This window comes from Coffea eugenioides, chromosome 1 (assembly GCF_003713205.1).
Source record: "Coffea eugenioides isolate CCC68of chromosome 1, Ceug_1.0, whole genome shotgun sequence".
Taxonomy (NCBI): Eukaryota; Viridiplantae; Streptophyta; class Magnoliopsida; order Gentianales; family Rubiaceae; genus Coffea; species Coffea eugenioides.
The window spans coordinates 8397185-8414490 of NC_040035.1; the positions used below are offsets into that span (position 1 = coordinate 8397185).

At 37.2% G+C, this 17306-nt stretch overlaps 1 pseudogene; it reads left to right on the forward strand.

The window, feature by feature from the left end:
* The first annotated feature begins 7995 nt into the window (after nucleotides 1-7995).
* LOC113748876 lies at nucleotides 7996-9311 on the forward strand (annotated as a pseudogene).
* Nucleotides 9312-17306: the final 7995 nt, after the last annotated feature.

Here is a 17306-nt window from a genome sequence, read left to right on the forward strand (position 1 = left end):
GTATGCAAGCATTCCAATAGCCAGTGCATGAGCCCATGGTTCGTCATATCGACCGAGTCGTAACTGGAACGGAGGGCCGAATCACGAATATTACCATATCCGCGACGACTCGCTCTGATTCGGCTGATATTGAATGATTCGAATCCGTGATACACGATATCGGCCAATATATCCGAGTCAACTCGGAGTCGATTCGGATATTTTTTTACATTATGTCTTTTTTGGTATTTTCTAATTTTATTAATTTTTTCAAAATTTTTGGAAACTTTCATGTGTTATAATATGCGTATCACCCGATATTCATCCGTTATGCCGCGACGGATGTGGAACAATCGATACCGCGACGCGACCGCCACCCACGATGGCGAACCATGCATGAGCCTAAAATGTTCCAATTTCAGAGAAAGCATTAAACTTTGAAGATTCTCCACCTTTGATGTCTAGAACAGAACAGACACATATGTCATTAGATTGAAGGGCACCAGCAATGAAAGAATTTTCGTAAGCAGTCATATGGAGATATGTTTTGCTACCAGGACACTTACTTGGTTGTAGCCATGGTTCAAAGACTCGGCCGAGTCGTCACTGGAACGGGGCTTTCCGATCCGATACTGGGACGAGATGACTTTGAAATAATGAATCGTCGAGAACTCGGCCGAGACGTCTCCGAGACGGATAGAAGCGGCCGAGTCGCGCCCAAATCATCTCGAGTCAGCTCGATATTTTATTATTTTTGCTAAATTTTTAATTATTTTTTTATCATAATTTTTTACAAATTTTAGAATATTAAATATTTCAAAAATTTGTGTCTCGCAGAGACCGTGACGGATAAGTCGAGACCGATGTGGAACGGTCCGGATCGCGACCGCAACCGCAACCATGACTTTGAACCATGGTTGTATCACATTCTGAACACTCACTGTAGAGGAGATGGCTATCTAGCCCTACTACACCTTCAACACCAATAACCATCAGAGGCAGCAGCAAACCATAAAAGCTGCTTCTAATATCCATGTTCCAGGTGCTTGTAATGTGTCCTACCCTGCTCTTGTCTAAAAATCTATCCGAAGTCTCAGATTGATCGCAAGTAATATAAAAGTCTGTCTGAATTCCCGGATTGATCACCAAGTAATATATAATTTGGCCATTGTTCCTTGGTCGTTTCAACTCTATTCAATGAATACGGAGTTAACTAGCTAAACTTAAAGAAGATCAAATTTTCAATACTGAAAGAGTCAGCTTTCGCTAATATCTGAAATGTCACCGTAGTTAACTAACAACCTTGAAGCAGTTTGGAAGCAGTTGCAATTCATTTGTTCTATCAGGCAAACAATAACACAATCGTTTTAGGTTGCTTTTCTTTTCTTTTACACCTTTGCAAGTCATCCCAAAAAACCCAATTGCTGGAGTTGAATAAAAGACCAACAACAAACTCAGCACAGGCTTTAAGATTCTCAATTTCTCAAGCCCGTATCAATCATGATTCATCTCAACTCTAATGTACGCCTGCCTGCCTGCAGATGCTAGGGACTGTAGAAAGTAGAAACTGATTAACCTTCGAGTTTATCCCTTTAATTATGACAGTCCATTTCAACTTGCATACGTATGTCCCTACTTTGTCTATTAAGTACTTTTATCATGTTTGAACTAGTGATAGACATGTCCATCCTGCTATTCGAAATCAAAACTAACATTTCCTACTACCAACCAATAAGAAGAGTCGCGTGATCAAATATTTCTGGGCTCTTGAAGAGAGGAATATCCCATCGCATATGCCTCCCTTTAAATGAGTGTATGGAGGGCTGCAGTGAATTTGAACAACATTAACACAGCTTTCATTCAATATCACTCAAACTTGAAACTCTAGCATCTTGGTACCAGTACAGGCGTGAATGTGTTTGTTGATGGTCATCTGACCTTCATGTAGTCAAGACCATGATTCAAAGACTCGGTCGAGCCATCACCAGAACAGAACTCTTCGTTCCGATACAGAGGCGAAATGACTCCGAAATACATTAATCACCGAGAATTTGGCCGAAAAGTCTCCGACACTGTGTCAACCTGAGTTCAGCATATTTTGTCTATATTATTTTGTTTCTTTTGCTAATTTTTTATTATTTTTGTTTAGCATATTTTTTTAATATTATTACAAACAACTTTTAGAATATTAAATGGTTCAAAACTTGTGTTTCGTCGAGACGGTAATCGATACATCGAGACCAATGATGTAAAACAGTCAGAACCGCGACCGCAACTGCAACCGTAACTTTGAACCATGGTCAAGACTCAAGACTGAGTTGTGTCCTTGGTCCTTGCCAGATTCTGGTTAGATGATCATCAACAAACATATTCAGAGCAACCTGCAAATCAGCTTGCTTTGACACTTAATCCAAATCAACAATTTGTTGGATCAGATTGCAGCACGATAATAAATTTCTCGTGATAACCTTATCTATCAGCTATTGCATGAATTTGTAATTCATCCATACCGTTTCTTTTTGCAGGCCTGCCATATTTTTCTCTAAGTTGGGATGTAACGCAAGCCCAACAAATCATGCTTGTTCAGATTCAAATGTGTACCTGCATACTTCCAGCTCTTGGTTAACATGCAGTATAACAAATCTTAAAGCTTCAATATCATTTTACTAGTGGATCACTCAATTACTTGCTAAATTTTAATTTCATGCGGTACCATCAAGCTCTTACTAAGTTTTCAGTGCATTTTTTGCATCTGGATCAATTGCTGCTCAGTCGTCCTTTCTTTCACCTTCTCTTGCACAATTGCTGCTGTTCCTTCTTCGAAACAAGTTTGGCCTAAAGATCAGGTATGGAATTAGTTTCCTATTCTTTCATTCTTGGGTTTTCCTTACATTGATTTTGTTCCATGGATTTTGCTTATGAATATGTTTTTTTTTTGTGGTCCGAGGGCGATTTGGCTGCAAATTTTGATTCACTGATACAATAATAAACTCATAACTCTAAGGGTCTGTTTGGTTGGACAGAAAACATTTTCCAAAGTTTCTACTGTTGAGATATGATTTCTGACGGCATCTCCAGAAATCACACCCTTTTCTTTTCACAGTCTGTAACTGAAAAAGACGATTGAAGACTATCCATAAAAGACCATCGGCAGCGACATCTCATCGGCAAACCAATCCCTTCTTCGCCGACTGCATCTCCAGCTCCGGCGGAGACCCACTTTCAAAGCTAAGCTACTCCTCCAATAAGGTTATTCTTCTTTTAAAAATCAGCTACAATTATTATCTCTCTCTCTCTCTCATTTTTTTCCTTTAAAAGCAGCCAATATCAAGGCTCATCCCCACTCTGGGGGCGATATCTCATCCCTGTTCCTGCAACAGCATCTCCAACAGGGGTGAAGACTCCTTAACTATTTCTAGAGGTATGATGATCTCTAATTAGTTTTTTTTCCGCCTTTTTCCTTTGAAAAATTGTCTAGAATTTCTGGTGTAGGTTCTTTAAGTTGGATTGGAATGAATTTTTGTGGGTTGCTTTTGTTTTAGTTTGCTCTTACCTGATTAGGGTTACATTTGATTTGATTGATGCTAATGAATTAATTTGGCTGCTGAATTTTGGGCAATTTATGATTCTTGGAATCTGATTATTAATCTTGGTGCCCTTGTCTCGACCCTCTAACTTGCTCCGAATCCAGGTAGGGGACGGTAGTGCTTTTCTTACAATCTGGTGAGATCATTTGTAAAAGCTTTAGTGCATTCATTGAGTTTGTGAAGCCACGGGCTGATTCTTGCCATAGGTGCTTGATTGAAAAGGGGTTAATTAATAATATAAGTCAAAACTTTGAAACCAAAAAAAAAAAGATCTTGCCACCAAGTCTATCTCAGCAACCTTAAACTTTTCAGTTCCATTAACTTAATATAACCGTGGAAAAACATAACGCTTTGGATATATTCCCAAATCAGTGAATGTTTTGACATAGCAGCAAGCAAATCACCCAATGGCAATGACGACTCTGTCGTAAAATGATCACTGAGGTTTGTCATCTTGGCAAATACAGGAAACCACAAATAAGTACTCTACTAAAGAAGATGCGGCCAGAAGTAAAACCGGACTTACACAGGACAGTCCATAGACATCATCGGGAAACTGGGGACAAAATCACTAAAAGAGAAAAAGGTACTTGCTGGGTTTATCTTGTTGGGTTGTTAAGCAATGCTAACTTCTATAAGGGCTGCACAAATCTTTTATTTATAGCAGTACTTATCAGCGTTTAATTTCGGATAGACTCATGAATTCCTTTGGTCCTTTTCTCGAGCAACGAATATATTGATGGAGTTCTTGTTTGTTGGCAAATTTCAAAGTCTTCATTCCCTGTCAAGGTTAGACTTCGTAGTTCTCTAAAACGTCAAGATTATTTGGAAATATTGCAGCACCATTCCCTGTTTCTGATGATATCTCTATCTGCCCTAAATCATTTAATCTTATCATTTATCACATGTATTCTGCTTGCTTCATCACTTGACTTTATTTCCAAGTGCCAAGTTCCAACTTGTAGAATATCAAGAAAAAAACCTTATTCTGGTCCCATTTTGGCATTTTCAAGTTAGAAGCTTTTCTTTTTCTAAGGAGTAATACTTGTACACATTTAGCTGAGGTTATGTCCCTAATTTTAGAAGCATGTAAATCTAAAGTCACATTGTTTAGACATTTAACATAATAAGCCTAGAACTTTTAGACCAGGACAAACAATGAGGGAGAGCACCTGATTGCCCATTTTCTTTCAAATTAATCTTACAATTTGGTTCCTCCCATGATTAAGATATCTGTCAATTGAAACCCATGCTAGAGTTAGTGTTTCCCCAGATTAACATACTCTCTAGTAAAACGACAACATCATATCTTAGCATTGTAAAGTTTTTTATTGGATGAGCTCAATATAGCCAGGTGTACCAACAGTCGAATAAGCCTGTACGGTACCAACATTGATTACTCAAGGAACTTAAAAGATTCATGCATCCTTGCCTTGCCCAGTTTCTACAAGATGTTATAGCAACTCTTTAAAGATGGAGCTATGTAGCATTTGTTGATCTTTTAACATATTTAATGAAGTGCAAAGGATTATAATTTACTCAAGTTGGTCGTTTACTAGGATTTCCAAATAATAATGGTTGACAATGACAGACTAGTAGCAAAGAAGTAAATTTCATAACCTTTTTTTTAATCTCAATTCCAGATATAAAAATTACTCATTGGATGGATTTTGTGTAAAACCAGACTAGTCATTGCATTCTCAAACTTCAGTTGTATAGGAGTAACAGACTTGTGCACTTCCATCAATATGGCTTTTTCAGCACTAAAATTCGTAAATTGCCAAAAAGCTCAAATCTTCTGCTATCTATTTCTTTGTGTTGCATTAGCCTAAAACTTATGGATGATGGATTAGGAAAGGAAATAGACATTTAATTTTCATATCAAAGTTACAGGTTGTTGGTGGCCATTTTCCATGGAAGTCTAGAATTGGGTGCAATGGGCACAATATACGGCCCTCAATAAATCCCCACCACAAGCCTTATTTGAAAAAGAATCTAAATGCTAGCCATAGATGTCATTGAGGTTCAGCTTCGTTGATCTTTCTATGACCAACCTTTTTGAAATTTGAATAGAATGTTTTCATGCTGCAGGACAAAGTTGAAGCAAACAGAAGTTGACTACCAGAATTTTGATAATGCCTGAATCACTTACTTTAAAAAAGAAAGTTTGTACTTGATTACACTAAAGTTTTACTGAATTATAATATACAGTAATTAAGGGGAATTATTAAAGTTTTACTTCAATATGCAAGTGAGGTATGTATAAACATTGATATATGAGATATTCATTGAATAATAAGTTGAGATTCATGCATCCTTGCCCTTTCAACTTACTTGGATTGCACTCTTTGAATGACTTCCTTCTAAAAGACTTCTCGTCCTTTTCTGAAAGTATTTGGCACTAAAAAAGACCTCAATGATTGTGCATTGCACTGCCATTGAACTTCAACAAATATATTGCCATCATAAATTCATACACTTACTAGTTCTTTATTTTTACATAAATAATATAGTCAAAAGCTACCTTCTTGGAATCTGATTATTAATTGCAGTGGCTTTTATCCATTGGGAACTTGCACTTGCAATTCTAACTATCTTTAAAGATTTGGGGTGGAGAGTTACTTGACTTAGGCGTTCAGTTTGTTCATTTGGAGCAGAGTTTGTCCTTTCGGATATGGACTATCCAGGAAGTTGTAATTGAATATGTTTGTTGCTGTTGTTGATGGATTATCATTTTTTCCTCCTAAGCTTCTTGTGGATTTCAATTGTTGGCATTTGCTGGTGTTCTAGTATTGTATACTAGTTTGTTTAGAGCAATGTCCTTTAATGATTTTGCGAAGCTGCACAATGGACATGGGAACTTGGACTGTTTCATTACGCTTACATTCTTGTTTTTCGTTGTAATCAGTGATTATTGCTTGTAGTATGATCAGATGAACAAGATGTTGATTGTGACTATTTAAAGACACTAAGCAATTTTCTTTTGGTGGAAACTGACCCTTGGAGAGTGCTCTGTTTCTTCTGTCTAGAGCCATAGTTGTCAAAAGAAGACATAGTTGTTAGAATCAATGTTGCAGACCTGACTGCATAATGTTGGCAAGTTGTGTATTGATGTAAATTCCTAGGATAAAGGTTTCAGTTGTGATTATTTTCTAATTCAAAGGGTGTAGGTATTGGTAATGGTTGTACTGAGGTATTCTGCTTGGCTTGTTGATTAAGTTGATCATCTGCTTACAACAAAGAACAATTATTCTTTCTTCAATTTTGTGTCTTAAATGACTGCATGTTTTGTGGCATTCTGCTTGGCTTGTTGCTTAAGTTGGTCCTTAAAGAAGATGATAATTAATTTTAGTTACCTGATACCAAATATCAAGTTGGTTGATGACCTGGATGCACATTTTGTAGCAAAAATTATTTATGGATTCTAGTTTGTACAGCATAAAAAAAGGTTGATTCGGAGATAAAATTGCACAGCTTGCTAAGTTTTGGATTTAGGAGAAGACGGTGCAGCACTTGAAGAACTTAAGTTTTGTATACTTGGACCATGAAAGTCGCCTTCTAAATTTCTTGGATTAGTCTTTACATATCCAGAGATAAAGCTTTTGAGAATGGGAAAATATTTGCAACATTGCCAACAAACACTAAAAAAGGAAGTCAGAAAATATTTTCACTGACAAACCAAACACCAAAAAATTATGAAAAAAGGAATTTGGAAACTATTTTCACTAAATAACCGAACACCGGAAAATTATGGAGAAGGAAGTGATTTTCCAGGAAAATGACTTCGATGGAAAATATTTATTTTCCGTCCAACCAAACGGACTCTAAGCTATCTGATTTTTCCATGCTTTACATAACTCAAACTAAGAGAGATCAGTTGGCGATTTTGCTTGTAGACTGTAGCACCAGTTAAAATTACCTTGAACAACTACAGGTTGACATCTTATTTGTTTTCTTTGGTTTTTCTTCTTAAAATACACTATGGAAAGAGGAAACAATTGGGTTATAGAAATGGGAAAAAATCAAATGTTAGTAAATATGTTTCCTCAAGTTGATATTTAATGAGTTGCTATTACTCTGGATGTGGAATTGATGAACAAAGTAGCCAGGAGGCATAGATGCATAAAATTGTTGATGGATACAAGTCCTTTCAAGTTGCAATCTCTTCCCCTTTTGTCTTAGCTCTTCTATATGGCAAATTGTTGATCAAATCTACTGAAACAAGCATTCTTTTGCCTTGAACGATCTGGTTCTATCAGGATCAATCTATTTATCCTCTTTGTTTTTTTCCCCTCTAACAAAGCCAGTGTGGTGCCTTGTTCTATTTGGATTCTACTTGTGGTTAGATTGTGCTTAGTTGAATTCACTTCTAATTCTTTTTTCATTTTGGGATGATTTAGGTTTTGCTGAAGGTGAAACTAAGTGCAAAATGCTCTAGAATGTTCCACATCAGATTGTGCAATCTCCAGCTCGGCTAGGGTTACCAAATCCAAATTCACCTTCTCTTCAAAACACTACTCCGGCTAAGTTTGCCTCCCAAGCCCAGCAATCTCATCCGCCAAATCAACAGTCAAATGCATCAAGCATTATTTCAACTTCTTCAACACTGCTTCGTCTCCTTCCCCCTCTGCCAAGAGCTCAGTCTATTCTTCTGCAAATGTCCTCACTTGCCTCAAGACTTTTTTATGTCTCACCTAATAGGTCGCATTGGATTAGCGCATTTCGAGGTTCCCTACCCTCCTTCTTGTCTTCCCAATCCCAACCTTTGACATCAACTGCACCAGATTCCTACCCTTCTTCCTCCAAAGAAATTCTCGCTCTTTTCACAAACCTTCAAACTCAGCTATTTGAAGCTGTTGCAGAGCTCCAAGAAATTCTTGATCTTCAAGATGGAAAACAGAAACTCTCGCACGAAATCAGGTCAAAAGATGCTGCAATTCTTGCACTTGCAAGCAAGCTCAAAGAAGCTGAGCAGGTTCTTGACAACCTTGTGGATGATCACTCGGATTATCGCCGTTCAAAACGGTCCAAGTCAGAAGATGTTGCAGAAGATTCTTCAACCACCACTGTGGCATCTCAGCTGAAGCTTTCTGATATATTGTCATATGCCCATAGGATAAGCTACACTACTTTTGCACCACCAGAATTTGGTGCTGGACAGGCTCCTCTCCGTGGGGCACTCCCACCTGCTCCACAGGAGGAGCAAATGCGGGGCATCCCAACTGTACGCTTTTGCTGATCATGATGTTGGTTTACCAAAAACAGATGAGGATAAGAAGAAAACTATAGAGCCATTGATCGAAACTCCTGTTGGGCAACCAGCAGAGCCAAATCCATTGGCCAATCTTGCTGGAATGCAGGGTCTACTTCCACCTAATATTGCTGTGCCACCAAGATGGAAACCTGGAATGCCCGTGGAGTTGCCCAATGATCTACCTATTCTTCCTCCACCTGGTTGGAAGCCCGGTGATCCAATGGCACTGCCCCCATTGGATTCTCTTCCTATACATCCTGGAATTGAAGAGCAACAACCTCAGCATATCTCCCCTCCAATGCTTACAAAGACACCCGAGCCTATACAAGTTCGGCATGTGCAGCTTGACATTGACGATGATAGTAGTGATTATAGCAGTGATGTTGGTAGCTCTGACAGTGAAGATTAGTCCTAGACTCCAGTGCTTTTATGTCGATGTAAATTCTGAAATGCTACGTAGAGCATCTTTCAAAGAGGATTGAAGTTGCTATCTCTAGCCTGTACTTTCTGCTGATGAAATTGAAGTTTTACTAGAATTCTGCAATTCCTCAAAGATTGTCTAACTGTGTTTGCATACCTAGAATATTCTTTCAATTTGCTGAACATTTCTCGCAATCCGTTCTAGTACTGGTTTTGATTCTAAGGTGTTATTGGAAGCCTAGTTGAGTGAGCATGATCTTTTAAATTTGTGACAATATGGACCAGTACACTGATATTACACACTTATGTAATGTTTTTATGTAGATTCTGAGGCAATAGATTTTAATGTTTTACCTTTGACATACTTTTGTGATAGTTGATCATCTTCTGGACAGTCGTACATATATTGTGTCTTCCGCAAGATGAGGAACGAATGAAAGCAGAAAAGCTGTACCTTTTCCTCAGTCAATACATCTAAGTACTTCCTATTTGGGCTGATAGGTGGGAATTTACTTAGGTTACTCCAGACATCCTAACATAGGAATATTGTACTCAGGTTCGTAACACGCTGTATAAGGGTACCGATTTGTGTAGCTGTAAACATAAAAGCATTTTTCATCGCAGTCGCTCTAGAATCTTAATGCTTGATGATTGACAAACGTTTGTTAAATGAGATGTAAAGTTATCAATGAATATGTTGTAAAGAATTAAATCAACTGATGTAAGAAATGTTGAAGTAGCAGGTGTTGGCAAAAGAGAAAAAAAAATTGCTTGTTTTAAAGGGAAACTGAAGCATAATTCCCTGCAAAGATCACAGGACAAATAGGAAAACAAGTTGAGGAGGAAAAAAATTCACAAAATTTTCAGATACTTGTCAGCCCTTGTGAGGTCGCGGACATTATAGCAGAATCATCTAAGAAATGAAAATCCAAGTTACAGATTGATGCAGTACAGAAATTACAGTTTTGGCAATGGAAAAAAATTCAAGGGTTGGCTGCAATAGAAGTTTTCTTCTCTGCCATGACAAATTCATTAGATTTTAGTATAGGCATTGCTCTTCTGGTGTTGGTTGTTGCTTGTGCCCTGAATGCTCTGATGTTTCTGACAGCAAGGTTTATGAATGAATGAATCCCTATTATATGTTGTCATAGTCAAATCTTTACGTGACGTGAGAGAAGTACAAATCCTCTGATACATGCAATCCAATCCTCACTACTAATCTGACATCTAAGCTAATTTGACTGAAATAAGAATGTATTATTAATGATGATGAAGAAGATGATATGTACAATTTTACATGGCACCGAGCAGCAGCCTAAAGAAATCTAACTTAATAATCGCGAATATTACCACATCCGCAACGACTCGCTCTATTGAACGATTCGAATCCGTGATGCATGATATCGGCCGATACATCCGAGTCAACTTGGAGTCGATTTGGATATTTTTTTAAATTGTGTCCTTTTTGGTATTTTCTAATTTTATTAATTTTTTCAAAATTTTTGGAAACTTTCATGTGTTATAATGTGCGTATCACCCGATATTCATCCGTTATGCCGCGATGGATGTGGAACAATCGATACCGCGATGCTACCGCGACCCGCGATGGCGAGCCATGCATGAGCCTAAAATGTTCCAATTTCAGAGAAAGCATTAAACTTTGAAGATTCTCCACCTTTGATGTCTGGTACAGAACAGACACATATGTCTTTAGATTGAAGGGCACCAGCAATGAAAGAATTGTCGTAGGCAGTCATATGGAGATATGTTTTGCTAAGAGGACACTTACTTGGTTGTATCCATGGTTCAAAGACTCGGCCGAGTCGTCACTGGAACGGGGCTTCCCGATCCGATATTGGGACGAGATGACTCTGATATAATGAATCGTCGAGAAATCGGCCGAGACGGATGGAAACGGCCGAGTCGCGCCCGAATCATCCCGAGTCAGCTCGATATTTTATTATTTTTGCTAAATTTTTAATTATTTTTTTATCATAATTTTTTACAATTTTTAGAATATTAAATATTTCAAAAATTTGTGTCTCGCCGAGACCGTGACGGATAAGTCGAGACAGATGTGGAACGGTACGAACCGCGACCGCAACCGCAACCATGACTTTGAACCATGGTTGTATCACATTCTGAACACTCACTGCAGAGGAGATGACTCTCTAGCCCTACTACACTTTCAGCACCAATAACCATCAGAGGCAGCAACAAACCATAAAAGCTGCTTCTAATATCTATGTTCCAGGTGCTTGTAATGTGTCCTACCCTGCTCTTGTCTAAAATTCTATCCGAAGTCTCAGATTGATCGCAAGTAATATAAAAGTCTGTCTGAATTCCCGGATTGATCACCAAGTAATATATAATTTGGCCATTGTTCCTTGGTCGTTTCAACTCTATTCAATGAATACGGAGTTAACTAGCTAAACTTAAAGAAGATCAAATTTTCAATACTGAAAGAGTCAGCTTTCGCTAATATCTGAAATGTCACCGTAGTTAACTAACAACCTTGAAGCAGTTTGGAAGCAGTTGCAATTCATTTGTTCTATCAGGCAAACAATAACACAATCGTTTTAGGTTGCTTTTCTTTTCTTTTACACCTTTGCAAGTCATCCCAAAAAACCCAATTGCTGGAGTTGAATAAAAGACCAACAACAAACTCAGCACAGGCTTTAAGATTCTCAATTTCTCAAGCCCGTATCAATCATGATTCATCTCAACTCTAATGTACGCCTGCCTGCCTGCAGATGCTAGGGACTGTAGAAAGTAGAAACTGATTAACCTTCGAGTTTATCCCTTTAATTATGACAGTCCATTTCAACTTGCATACGTATGTCCCTACTTTGTCTATTAAGTACTTTTATCATGTTTGAACTAGTGATAGACATGTCCATCCTGCTATTCGAAATCAAAACTAACATTTCCTACTACCAACCAATAAGAAGAGTCGCGTGATCAAGTATTTCTGGGCTCTTGAAGAGAGGAATATCCCATCGCATATGCCTCCCTTTAAATGAGTGTATGGAGGGCTGCAGTGAATTTGAACAACATTAACACAGCTTTCATTCAATATCACTCAAACTTGAAACTCTAGCATCTTGGTACCAGTACAGGCGTGAATGTGTTTGTTGATGGTCATCTGACCTTCATGTAGTCAAGACCATGATTCAAAGACTCGGTCGAGCCATCACCAGAACAGAACTCTTCGTTCCGATACAGAGGCGAAATGACTCCGAAATACATTAATCACCGAGAATTTGGCCAAGAAGTCTCCGACACCGTGTCATCCTGAGTTCAGCATATTTTGTCTATATTATTTTGTTGCTTTTGCTAATTTTTTATTATTTTTGTTTAGCATATTTTTTTAATATTATTACAAACAACTTTTAGAATATTAAATGGTTCAAAATTTGTGTTTCGTCGACACGGTGATATATATATCGAGACCGATGATGTGAAACGGTCAGAATCGCGACCGCAACCACAACTTTGAACCATGGTCAAGACTCAAGATTGAGTTTTCTCCTTGGTCCTTGCCAGATTCTGGTTAGATGATCATCAACAAACATATTCAGAGAAACCTGCAAATCAGCTTGCTTTGACACTTAATCCAAATCAACAATTTGTTGGATCAGATTGCAGCATGATAATAAATTTCTCGTGATAACCTTATCTATCAGCTATTGCATGAATTTGTAATTCATCCATACCGTTTCTTTTTGCAGGCCTGCCATATTTTTCTCTAAGCTGGGATGTAATGCAAGCCCAACAAATCATGCTTGTTCAGATTCAGCTGTGTACCTGCATACTTCCTGCTCTTGGTTAACATGCAGTATAACAAATCTTAAGGCTTCAATATCATTTTACTAGTGGATCACTCTCAATTACTTGCTAAATTTTAATTTCATGTTGTACCATCAAGCTCTTACTAAGTTTTCAGTGCACTTTTTGCATCTGGATCAATTGCTGCTCAGTCGTCCCTTCTTTTACCTTCTCCTGCACAATTGCTGCTGTTCCTTCTTCGAAACAAGTTTGGCCTAAAGATCAGGTATGGAATTAGTTTCCTATTCTTTCATTCTTGGGTTTTCCTTACATTGATTTTGTTCCATGGATTTTGCTTATGAATATGTTTTTTTTTTGTGGTCCTAGTGCGATTTGGCTGCAAATTTTGATTCACTGATACAATAATAAACTCATAACTCTAAGGGTCTGTTCGATTGGACAGAAAACATTTTCCAAAGTTTCTACTGTTGAGATATGATTTCTGACGGCATCTCCAGAAATCACACCCTTTTCTTTTCACAGTCTGTAACTGAAAAAGATGATTGAAGACTATCCATAAAAGACCATCGGCAGCGACATCTCATCGGCAAACCAATCCCTTCTTCGCCGACAGCATCTCCAGCTCCGGCGGAGACCCACTTTCAGAGGTAAGCTACTCCTCCAATAAGGTTATTCTCCTTTTAAAAATCAGCTACAATTATCATCTCTCTCTCTCTCATTTTTTTTCTTTAAAAGCAGCCAATATCAAGGCTCATCCCCACTCTGGGGGCGATATCTCATCCCTGTTCCTGCAACAGCATTTCCAACAGGGGTGAAGACTCCTTAACTATTTCCAGAGGTATGATGATCTCTTATTAGTTTTTTTCCGCCATTTTCCTTTGAAAAATTGTCTAGAATTACTGGTGTAGGTTCTTGAAGTTGGATTGGAATGAATTTTTGTGGGTTGCTTTTGTTTTAGTTTGCTCTTACCTGATTAGGGTTACATTTGATTTGATTGATGCTAATGAATTAATTTGGCTGCTGAATTTTGGGCATTTTATGATTCTTGGAATCTGATTATTAATCTTGGTGCTCTTGTCTCGACTCTCTAACTTGCTCCGAATCCAGGTAGGGTAGGGTAGTGTTTTTCTTACAATCTGGTGAGACCATTTGTAAAAGTTTTAGTGCATTCATTGAGTTTGTGAAGCCACGGGCGGATTCTTGCCATAGGTGCTTGATTGAAAAAGGAGTTATTTAATAATATAAGTCAAAACTTTGAAACCAAAAAAAAAAAAAAGATCCTTCCCCCAAGTCTATCGGAGCAGCCTTAAACTTTTCAGTTCCATTAACTTAATATAACCGTGGAAACACAGAATGCTTTGGATATATTCCCAAATCAGTGAATGTTTTGACATAGCAACAAGCGAATCACCCAATGGCAATGACGACTCTGTCGTAAAATGATCACTGAGGTTTGTCATCTTGGCAAATACAAGAAACCACAAATAAGTATTCTACTAAAGAAGATGCGGCCAGAAGTAAAACCGGACTTACACAGGACATAGTCCATAGACATCATCGGGGAACTGGGGACAAAATCACTAAAATAGAAAAAGGTACTTGCTGGGTTTATCTTGTTGGGTTGTTAAGCAATGCTAGCTTCTATAAGGGCTGCACAAATCTTTTATTTATAGCAGTACTTATCAGCGTTTAATTTCGGATAGACTCATGAATTCCTTTGGTCCTTTTCTCGAGCAACGAATATATTGATGGAGTTCTTGTTTGTTGGCAAATTTCAAAGTCTTCATTCCCTGTCAAGGTTAGACTTCGTAGTTCTCTAAAACGTCAAGATTATTTGGAAATGTTGCAGCATCTTTCCCTGTTTCTGATGATATCTCTATCTGCCCTAAATCATTTAATCTTATCATTTATCACATGTATTCTGCTTGCTTCATCACTTGACTTTATTTCCAAGTGCCAAGTTCCAACTTGTTGAATATCAAGAAAAAAACCTTATTCTGGTCCCATTTTGGCATTTTCAAGTTAGAAGCTTTTGTTTTTCTAAGGAGTAATACTTGTACACATTTAGCTGAGGTTATGTCCCTAATTTTAGAAGCATGTAAATCTAAAGTCACATTGTTTAGACATTTAAAATAATAAGCCTAGAACTTTTAGACCAGGACAAACAATGAGGGAGAGCACCTGATTGCCCATTTTCTTTCAAATTAATCTTACAATTTGGTTCCTCCCATGTTTAAGATATCTGTCAATTGAAACCCATGCTTGAGTTAGTGTTTCCCCAGATTAACATACTCTCTAGTAAAACGACAACATCAAATCTTAGCATTGTAAAGTTTTTTATTGGATGAGCACAATATAGCCAGGTGTACCAACAGTCGAATAAGCCTGTAATGTACCAACATTGATTACTCAAGGAACTTAAAAGATTCATGCATCCTTGCCTTGCCCAGTTTCTACAAGATGTTATAGCAACTCTTTAAAGATGGAGCTATGTAGCATTTGTTGATCTTTTAACATATTTAATGAAGTGCAAAGGATTGTAATTTCCTCAAGTTGGTCGTTTACTAGGATTTCCAAATAGTAATGGTTGACAAGGACAGACTAGTAGCAAAGAAGTAAATTTCATAACCTTTTTTTTAATCTCAATTTCAGATATAAAAATTACTCATTGGATGGATTTTGTGTAAAACCAGACTGGTCATTGCATTCTCAAACTTCAGTTGTATAGGAGTAACAGACTTGTGTACTTCCATCAATATGGCTTTTTCAGCACTTAAATTCGTAAATTGCCAAAAAGCTCAAATCTTCTGCTATCTATTTCTTTGTGTTGCATTAGCCTAAAACTTATGGATGATGGATTAGGAAAGGAAATAGACATTTAATTTTCATATCAAAGTTACAAGTTGTTGGTGGCCATTTTCCATGGAAGTCTAGAGTTGGGTGCAATGGGCACAATATACGGCCCTCAATAAATCCCCACCACAAGCCTTATTTGAAAAAGAATCTAAATGCTAGCCATAGATGTCATTGAGGTTCAGCTTCGTTGATCTTTCTATGACCAACCTTTTTGAAGTTTGAATAGAATGTTTTCATGCTGTAGGACAAAGTTGAAGCAAACAGAAGTTGACTACCAGAATTTTGATAATGCCTGAATCACTTGCTTTAAAAAAGAAAGTTTGTACTTGATTACACTAAAGTTTTACTGAATTATAATATACAGTAATTAAGGGGAATTATTAAAGTTTTACTTCAATATGCAAGTGAGGTATGTATAAACATCAATGGTTTCAAACTCGGCCGGACTGGCCGGTTCGACCGCGACCCGGCCATGTGTCCGGTCCGGTTCATAGCCTATGGTGACTTGGTCCAAGAACCGGTCAAACTCGTAAAAACCGTTTAAATCGGAATGAACCGTGAACCGCGGTTTTTTAATTTTTGGCAAAATTGACTGAATTTTGACGAGTAAATTCCCAAAAAGAGGGATTTTTTAATCTAACTTCCCAAAGGGTGGCGATTTTTGAGTCTCTTCTCAAAGGGTGAAAAATGCATTCAAGGAATGCGTTTTTTCAAATAAAAACGTAATTTTCAAATACGTTATTTTAATTTTCATAAATTTATTTAAATAGAAAAAATTGGTTAAAAACGCATTAGTGGAATGCATTGTTTGATAGAAAACGCATTTCGCTAATGCGCTATTGTTTAAGAAACCCATTAGATGAATGCGGTTTTCGTTTATCAATATGTACCACTTTTTTCCATTTCTTTGATCTTGACTTGGGTTATGTAAGGTTTTTTTTTTAAAAAAAAATATTATCTTATTATTTTATGGAAGTTATTATTAATTTAGCTCACTAACACAAGTCAAGATAAAAAAAAAAATTTATTTCATAGTTGTTATTAATTTATCTGGTATAGATTTCATTTCAAGTTTGCAAAGGCTTAAAGGTTTTTGAACTTTGGATTTTACATATGCATGCACATATTTTGTATCTTAAATGTTGGTAATTTGTCTTAAAAATCGTAACAATTTTTCTCAAGAAAATTTTACGATTCATAAAAAGTTAATCCTAAATATTTAGTGTAAAAATATGATGGCCCAAAATGAGTTAGAATAATCACATATCTTGAAAACTTTAATCAAAGGGAAAATTGCGAAACTCCTCTCATTTTTCCTCATTTTCAACTATTTATATCACATGTTAAGCAAAAACTTGCATATTCAAATATGTCATAAGGGGATATAATGTCACATCTAATTTTATATACTATGTTTACTT